General features: G+C 37.1%; 1 long non-coding RNA gene across 1 annotated transcript; it reads right to left on the bottom strand.

Moving 5' to 3' along the window:
• Positions 1 to 335: 335 nt before the first annotated feature.
• Positions 336 to 6,705, bottom strand: LOC121675011. Its single transcript, XR_006019920.1, has 3 exons — positions 5,012 to 6,705; positions 852 to 897; positions 336 to 754 (listed from the first exon to the last, which is right to left on the bottom strand). It is a non-coding gene; the product is annotated as an uncharacterized LOC121675011 (long non-coding RNA).
• Positions 6,706 to 9,562: the final 2,857 nt, after the last annotated feature.

The following is a 9,562-nucleotide window of genomic DNA, read 5'->3' as shown; positions in this document are numbered from 1 at the left end:
AATCAGTTTGCTACAGAACTGTAACTCTTTGTACTTTAATCACAACTAGGGTACTTAAGAAAAATTAGTACTCGGCAACTCTCTTCTCTTCTTTCTGTTCCTGGCTGATATTCCTGAATCAGAGCGAAAAGTAAAGCAAATTTTTTCTTGTCTTTTTCTTTTTTCCCTTTTTTTCCATTTTGCCTTCTGTTCTAAAAGGCATCCTTTTAGCTTAAAACTCAGGTCCTTGGACTAGGCGTCACTGCACTTCATCTTCATACCCATAGAAATATTAAATGGTCTTAAGTATTGTGAAATCACTGCTACAGTACCTAGAAAATGACAGTAACCTGGAGAGGAGAATTTCAGAGTATTGGTCAAGTAAAGGCAAAAGTACATTGCAAACAAGGAATGCTTTTTTTCTGGTTCAGATCTGTTTTGGGGGCATTTTGTTCGAGTGGAAGAATGTGATAATGTAATAATGGGAGTGTGGTGAGTATAACTGGTGGTGGCAGTACATTGTCTTCTTAGAGGCCAAATAAAGTCAGAACTGAATAGTATTTTTTAATACGATGACTTAGAATTACTTTAAAATTAGAGGAAAAGAAATGGACTGCTATATCAATGCAAACTTAGAAATTACAGATGTGAATTGGCAAAACAAGGTAGTTTTGAGACAGTCACAAAAAGCACAGTGTAGCTGAAGTCTAGCAAGGAAGAGTGAGATTTCTGGGATGGTTCAGGTCCTTGTTTAGAGTCCCAGGGTACAGACACACTGCAATCAGGAAACTAACATTAGCTCAGACAGGATGCATGAGTCAAGGATATTGAAAGGAGATGAAAAACGTGGTATTGGGGCATCTGCCACTCACCAGTCGCTGGGCATTCTTTGTGGTTCATGCTGCTGATTGGAATGTACTGGAAAGGAAAGAAAAATAGTTTCAATTGGGTTAACAGCTAACATCTGTCATGTGACTTACTGAAAGAGAGAACTGTTTAGCTGCAAAGACATGACCAGAAAGGATAGGAAGGGAAAAGCTCACAGTAGAGAGTTTCCTTTTCCCACCAGGCCCCCGATCCTGGTTATCTCAGCTGATAGGGTTTACCAGCTTTAATTACTGAGTATAACCTGGCAATCAAAGCATGTGTGGTCCAAAAGCTGCATGTTTAATATCTTCTTATATAATGTATTGTATTCTGAATTAAGATCTAGAATCTGTAGGTATTTGAAATGAACATCATACTATGGTCCACTTGTATGGTTTAATTTAGGTTTGATTCAAAACAAAAGATCCCAGTGGCCTTGCTCAGATCCAGTAACAGTAATTCCCTTTTCAGGGCATGCTTTGCTTTAGTTAACAACACTTGCAGGTATTTGGGTGGAGGGATGTAGTCAGTTCAATGTATAGAGCAGAAACTTTTTCATTTAACATGCGCTGACTACTGTGAATTTGTTGTGAGCTTTAGACTGGAGCTGTATTAGTAGATGGAAATACCAGACGTGAATCTATTTTGCATGTTAGGTTCAGATAAACACATGGTATATCTTACCCTCCCAGTTTTCCTCACCCTCAAATCTTTGTCTGCAGTCTAGAACCAACTCTGACATATATTTTAATTGATTTTTTAATATAATTTGATGATCTGTATTCAAATACCTTTTGTTTCCCTGTATTTCTGGAATCCATCAGTCAAGAAATCTGACTCTTTCTTTGTTACAGTGTCAGTATCAAGAAAAAATTCATTGAATTTTTGCTTCTGACTTGTGTAAGCTGTTTTGGCATCTCTGGCATTTTCCAGAAGCAAGTAGTTCTCAAACTTTGAGTGATTGTTTAGTTCCGTGATATTTTTAACCCACTTAAATTCTCTTTGATATATTGGATAATTGTAGAAAATGATAACCTGTTACTCTTAATACACTGCAGCTTGTCTCTTGTTATTAAAAGACAATAGTGGAATAAATTTTTTCTTGCAACTGAAATTTATTCTCCACAGAAAAGACAGATTTCAAAAGTTTCCAAAATATCTTGGAAAAACAGAGAAGTAGAACTACAAAGTAAGACTGTCAGTTATTTTAAGACTTTCTGCATGCATTTGTCTAAAATGAGCCCTTGTGTTTGTTATCCAGAAATACTCAGTTCCCTGGCTTATATTTTCTAAAACCTAAGGTTATTTATACTTCATATGCTGTGACTTGTAGCACTTCCTTATGCTCTACCTTTTTCTCCCTTACAACAGAGTAAATAAAATTGTTGTTTGCACTTATTTGGCCAACAAAACTTGTGTCTGGAGAGGATTGATTAGTCGGTTGGATGGTACCTGGAGAAAATTTGAATCCGTTTTTAGATATTGTCTCAGGTTTATGGGCTCTCAGTCTCAGAGCACTTTTGCCTATTGTTTGTATAAAAAAGGGCTTATCTGACCTTTGTATTAACACAGTGTGATGGACTTGCCTTTCCAACACTGATCGGCGATGGAGGTTATCTTTGATCTCCCTAACAGTCTTGTTATTTTTGTTTTGTGAATTAATTTACCAGCTTTAATGATAAATTCCCTGGCTGGGAATACCACATTAACACAGTTCAGGGATCTTTCTACCTGTCCATGTCATTAAGACAAGGAAAATGTCACAAATATTTTCTTAAAGAAACTTAACCCGACAGCTGTGGAACTTTTATCAGATTCACATTTTGTATGTTTATTTTATCTCAAAAGCAAAACCTAATATTATGTGGTTTTTGCTTATTGCACATCTCAAATTGAAGTATTTTCTTTGCCATATAAGGTGGATTTTACCCAATAACTGTCTGACACTCCATTTAAATGTGTTGGTGCAGCCAAAAGGTGTTGCCAAGTTACAATTAGGACATCTACTGTCCAGAATATTTATTGTAGTGTAGCTCAGTTACATGAAAAACAATTTTTAAATTATGTGATTGTGACTGTTTTATATTGCTGGTTTATATTTGGTAGTAGCTGTGTTTCTTTGAAGACTTCTAGGGTTTCCTTTTGATTTTTTCTAAAGCTTTTTTTTTTTAAACCACCCAAACATCCAACTCTTCAAATGAATAAACATGGAAAATGTGTAAAACATTAACCCTTACAGTTCTTTCAATAATTTGGGAGACACTTTGAGCTTCTGGAAAGCTTCCTGTCTGATTTCTAGGTATTGACAGTTGTTGCTATGAACTGTAATAAATTTGATGGATCCAGTCTCTGTCTATGATGGGATGGTATCCGGTGCACATAACAAATGAAAGTAAAAGCAATATATTCAGCTTAGCTGCACATTCTTCCAATCACTAAAGGAGTTTGTTAGGCTGTCCCCAAAAGGGTAATGGGCTGTGTACACCAGCTGACAATCAATAGCAGCACTGCCTCCCTGTGCTCTTTTCATTCTCTTTTCCACCCCTTATTTTAAATAATCCTATCTAGTGACTGAACGGAAATCCTGTAGTCTCTTAAATCCACACCTGACAGTTGAGTCATTCTGCTTTTTGCTTCAAAAAGTGAAAACACTCATAAGTAGGAGAGAAGATCTGAAAGAGGGGGGAAATTCAGGACTCTGCTCTTGTGGAAGAGTAAACTAGTGCAATCCAATTCAGGAAGGGCTTAGAGACATTAAATACCCTTGTCTTCCATTAGTTCATGGCTGCAAATAGGAACTATGACAATGGCCCCTTGGCTGACAAACCTGCATACCTTCAGAACAGAATTGTCCTTGGCTGGGCCTTGAGACAACCCTACCTCAACTCTACATACAAAGTAGTAGTCCATAAGGCTGTTCTAGAATTTGGACCTAAGACTTTTATCTCAAATTTTCAAGTGTGGGGTTTTTGCTATTATTAGTTTCTTTTTTACTCACTGTTTACACAGGGTACTTGTAAAAATTCTCTTGTGTTATATCCATGAGAAGCTGTATTTGCTTTTGACCTGATACTGCTCTTGAAGTCCTTGGGATAACTACTGAGTTGTTTTGTTTCTTTTATTTGGTTGGTTCAGTTTGTTTTCCTGCAGAGCTAAGCAAAGCATGTTGCCGCTAGTGCGGTTATCACTGCTACTTAGTTCATTATTTAAATAAAAATGTCTAAGGCTTATAAATCTAACAAGTATGATCAAAAAAAGAAAATAAATTTGAGACAGTTTTCAGTGGATCTGTTCAGGTATGTTGAGACCACTGTGCATTATTTATTTCATTTGATTATTATTTGTTTTATTTATTGTTATGGAGCCTTTTTGAGTTCCCCCTGAGCCTCTGATTTAGAAATACAATATCTGTGTTTGCATATTTTTGCTGTGGAAAGTCTGAAGCTAATGGTTCTGTCAAACAGACTAGGCAAAATATGAGAGTGAACGCTTACAAAAAAAAAAAGAAAAAGAGAACCAGATATTTGGATTCCGAAGTGCCACCACAGTGATTAAAAAATAAAACATAAAACTCAAGCCATTCATTTGATCTGAAACATGAACACAAGTTCATTTTGAGTTTATAAAGCTGAGAACACTGGCATCCTTCAAACCTCTTTGGAAAAACAGCCAACTCAAACTTCCTGAGAGTGAAGTTTGTGGGAAGTGGCTTAACATCTTAGAAAAGTGTTTTGAACTCCAGACAGAATAAGGTATTATTCTTAGCAAAGGAAACTACAACTTGTGAAGCATTTAGTGAATGGTTTGACTTATGCCACTGTTACAGTAATGTTTGCAGCTCTTCAAAATATTCTCATCATGGGGAATATCTCATTAAAAGAAACTTTTTTCTTTTTTTCTTTCTTCTACTGTGCAAATAAGGAAATGGTTAAGAGCTTTCAGACATTACGATCAAACATTCATCCTTACAGACACTTTGGAACAAAGTAAACTTTAAAGATTAACCTGACTAAAATAAATTTAAGAAGACAAGAAAAAGATCTTACAAGCATGTCCTTGGAAGCTTACACAAAACTACATAAAGGCCCACTGTATAAAATATGGTCTACAGGGACACTTGAAGTATGTGAACCAGAGTAGGGCAGGCCTGAAAAGTGATTTTTACCTCAGACAAGTATCAAGTTAGCAGTCAAGGTGCCATCAATCAGGTGAAATTCTGTGTCAGAAATGGAAATTAGGATTCTGTCTGTGTTTCTGGTACACTGCAGTCCCAAATGGTGATTGAGCTGAGAAAATTCAAATGCTTTTATTTTGTTTTTACCATGTTAAGAACCATTGCCCCTTAACTCATGTGTCACTCATGAATATTGCAATCAAGTTAAGTAAGCCCAGGCAGCAAAAGAAGCTGTTCCCTTTTTTTTTTTTTTAATTATTTCATTTTCTTTTTAAAATGCTTTTTTTTCAAGGCTTGTCTTAGGTCTCCACTGGTATAAACTATATGAGCAATAGGCTGTAAACACATTATGGAGGTGCTGCTTTTGAGCTGTAGGTGATAAGCTCAGCTGTAGGTGTGGTACATTGACATATATGTTCCTGTATAAAGGCAGACTCACTGTCTGCGCATGAGAAATCATTGAGTAGCTCCCCAACTTATACAGAGTGAATGTATGGTTAGATCTCAGAAAACTTCCTGTCCTCTTATGAAAAGATTTAAGTGGCTACTATTTAATAATGTTTTACAAAATAAATTATGGAAACAGACTTCTTGATGTTCATTCCAACACTAAAAATTGCTAGAAGTGCTAGACTTCATTTTGTCATATGCACCTGTGGATGAGCACAAATGTATCAAGTATAGGTAACGTCTGTAATGTTAGAAAGATATTTATTTTTGTAGTGAACTTTGATTTATGGAGTTTATTAGCAAAAGCTGATGCATATTGTCAGGCATTAATTTCTTTGTGAATGAAAGCTTTCAATTTGCCTGAAGTGTAGGGGAGATACACTAGCAAGCCCCCAAGTCTGGGAATCTGTCCAGAAAAGAAAGCAGTGAAAGATGTAGAGAAAACAAAAATTTCTATTTATGACTTCTTGAAGATCCTTCTGCTTTCAATCCTCTTTTATATCTATTTCTCTTGTGTCCTGGTTCAGATGGTAAATCTACCTCCCTAGTAGTTTGTTTGATATTTAAAGCTGGAAAAGACACTTTCTGAATTGCTTTTCATCTCATGCATCTAGCTATAAAAGCCTCTAAAAGTGATGGTTAGGAAAAAGCATATTATAGGAATATTAATTTTAAAAACCTATTATAGGTCCCATTAAAATAGCTTTGTGTATTGGCTGTATCAAAAGATATACCAGTAAAATTATGTAAGGAAGTTCACATGCTTCTGGGTTTGTGAAGCTTTTTGGTTGCTTTGATTGTTTTTCAAATGTTACTTTAAGTAGTGGAGTGCATGTTTCTTTAAGGTTTTCTATGCCCCAAAAGATGTAGCAGTTTTTTCAGTAAGTATAAAATACAGTGGGAAACAAAGTTGTAATACACTTCCTGTTATGCACAGGTAACAACAGGCTGTCAGGTAGCAGCAGAGGGATACCAAGTTCTCAGTTGGGTAAATGAAAAAAGGACTCAGGTACAGAGAATGAGAATTCCTTGCTAAAGTGGGGAGCAGGATGTGAGCAGCATTCTAAACAGCTTCCCATATTGTTTTTAGTTCAGAATCAGCCTGGTAAAAAGGAGGCTCAGGAGAGAGCCCCCTTATCGCACTCTATACCTACTTGAAAGGAACTTGTAGCAAGGTGGGGGTCAGTCTCTCCTCGCAGGACAGACTGCAACAGGACAAGAGGAAATGGCTTCAGGTTGTGCTGGGGGAGGTTCAGGTTGGACATCAGAAAGCCTGTTCCAATGCTTAACTACCCTTTCAGTGAAGTGGGGGAGTCACTGTCTCTGTAAGTGTTCAAGAAATGACTGGATGTGGCACTTAGCACTATGGTTTAGTTGGCATGGTGGTGTTCTGTCGAAGGTTGGGGTTGACAACCTTGGATGTCTTCTCCAAACTTAATGATTCTATGATTCTGTAAAACCTCAATTCTTGCATTCAGGATTGTTCAGGAGAGTGATATTTCTTTTTTCCTACTGCTGTGTTGATTTCACCATCTTCACTGGAAATTCAATAGTATTGCATGGACAGAAATCAGATAATAGTGGTTTGTACTCTGGTGTTTAATGGATGTGTAGGGAAGATTTACTGTTGTTTTTATAACTTGTTCTACAGAGGTTCTTGAAACAAGAAAGCCCTTTCCAGGAGCTCCTCTACTGAAAGCCATATGAGTATATTCTGTTGCTTTTCAAGTAACAGAATTTATGAGACTTTGAATGTGGTGAGGCTTTATTGGAAGGATATCAAAGCGTTCTATTAATTTGTTTTTCATTCGTGGTGTAAAGGCCCTTCGTGGCTACAGAGCAAGGGACTGTAGCACTCCCATACTGTACCAGTAGATCAGAAGGTCTCATCACCACCCAGTAGATTTACTTAATTTTCTGTTGGTCAACTGATTCTTCATAGGAAAGAAGTTATACCAAAATCAAGACTTTTGCACAACTAGAGGTTCTTTCTGGCTGGAGTCACAATGGAGTACAGAAGCTCAACTGAGAGCTAACAAAGCATTTCAGCAGCATCACCACAAAATCCAAATGGAATTTCTAACTTGCCATTCTAGGTTTTAGAAAATGCATCTGGCGATAAGTGTTAAGTGTATTAAATGGGAAGCTTGTTCTGTCTCCTCTGTTTACACCAAGGGGCACAATGTTAAAGATCAGATGTGGCAGCTTCACTCCTCTCAAGACCTTTCACATCAGGAAAACAATGTCATCTTTGTCATATTTGTGGTGTGAGAGACTAAACCCTTTGCATTATCTTTTTTGTTTTTTCAGTATTTACCTTTTTTTTTACCTCCTTCAATGTTTTTTCAGGGATGAGGGAAATGGATCTTGGGATTTGTATGTGCATGCATAACATTCTTAATGCCTCAGGAGCAGTGAACTGGTCTGTTCTAGCCTATGCCTATACCTCCCAGAAGAACGACTTCCCATGGAACTAATTCAGTCTTTTAGAAAGTTGTGTGAATTCAAAGACTGAATAAGAATCCAGTAATTCAAAAATCATAAGGATCTGAGCAAAAGCTGGTTGTGTGGGTGAGATATGAAACTTTGATGTTTTTCCATTTGTCCTGCCTGGATGTGTCTGGCGCTGAATGCACTCACTGTGCCACACTTCAATCTCTTTCCAGCCCTGACAGTCACTGCTACTTGCCTGCTCACACCTGCCTGACCAGTGGTTGCTCTATGAGAGGAAGCCCCTAAGGCTGCTGGTAGCAAATCTTCTTTTCTGCCATCAAGGAGGATTGGGAAGGAAGACACTAATTTGACATCCTTCCTTGGGCATTGTGGCATTACCTAGCTCTAAAACAAAGACTTAACAGTTTCATGCCAAAAGTAGTTTGTAATTTCATTTTGGGCACTCAGGAGGCTTCTGTCACCAAAATATGGCCTGTTGTATGTGGTGAAGTAAAAGTTCAGGGTTTGCATTTGTAGCCAAAACCAACAAATGAGGTAAGAAATGGCCAAGGAAAGAACAGGCAAAAGGGAACACTTAAAACCTAGTATTTTTTAATGCAATTTTTTACTGTGAGGATAGTGATGGAACATTTATAATCCTATCTGACACATGTTCACATAGTGGGAAGGTATTTTTCTGTCTATGAAGATGAAAGACAGGTGATTAACACTTGTAAAAAGTTTATCACTGATTTGGTATATTTTGTCAATCTATCTGCTAGCATGTGAAACAGTTCTGTGTATGTGTATTCTAATGACAGATGCACTATCCCTATACATAACAATATTAGAAAAAAATGTCTATCAGGAACTTTTGTTCTTGTACCTCACATCTTATTTTGTGTTGGGTTGCTAAAAGATAAATTAAAATTGACTGTAAATGTAGTATATGTGTAAATTATTACGTTATTGATTTCTGCCAGATTGCAGACATTCCTACTACTTTCACATACTTTCTCAGGAAGGTCATTATTTTACCATAGTCTAATTATTTTCCTATGTGCATGGTCTCCTGATCTTCACTTGTCATGGGGGCCATACTGGTGCAATGTAGGAGGTTCTCAGTGTGACAAGGAGCAGCCCTTTTTCATTGTGTGGCTTTCTGACTGAATTTAGAAGGAACAGTGACTCTTTTCAGCCATTTTAAATGAAGTTTGGCGTGGGGCAAGCTACAGATTGAGAGCACCCCATTGCAAGTTAGCAATGCTGAGATGCTCATCTTAGGTGATATGCTTTGATATGGTAGATCTTCAATGCTACTACTTCATTTTTTATTTCCTATAAATGCTGTTTTAGACAATACAATACTTCAAAAATGAAACAATTATTATTTACTCTGTAGCATTACTACAAAAGAACTCACTGGCCACCAGAGCAGGAGTTATTTGAATGGCTAGAGGTTTTAGAGCAAGGTCTGAGGTCTCCAGCTGAGCAACCTTCCCCATCAATTTGCAGAAGAAAATTTTGTGTTTCACAGGTATATTAAAGCTTTGGCACAAGCTTAAATTTCAGATTTTTGTTATTTTTACTGTGGCAGATGCAATACCAATGATGACATTTAATATTTTAGATTGTACGCCAGAAGACAACTAAGCAGGT

The sequence above is a fragment of the Corvus kubaryi genome, unplaced genomic scaffold (assembly GCF_017639235.1).
Source record: "Corvus kubaryi isolate FWS band 111438036 unplaced genomic scaffold, C.kubaryi_AGA036_p1.0 71, whole genome shotgun sequence".
NCBI classification, from domain to species: Eukaryota; Metazoa; Chordata; class Aves; order Passeriformes; family Corvidae; genus Corvus; species Corvus kubaryi.
The sequence above is the reverse complement of the archived record's forward strand: the minus strand, read 5'-3'. Positions and strand labels throughout refer to the sequence as shown.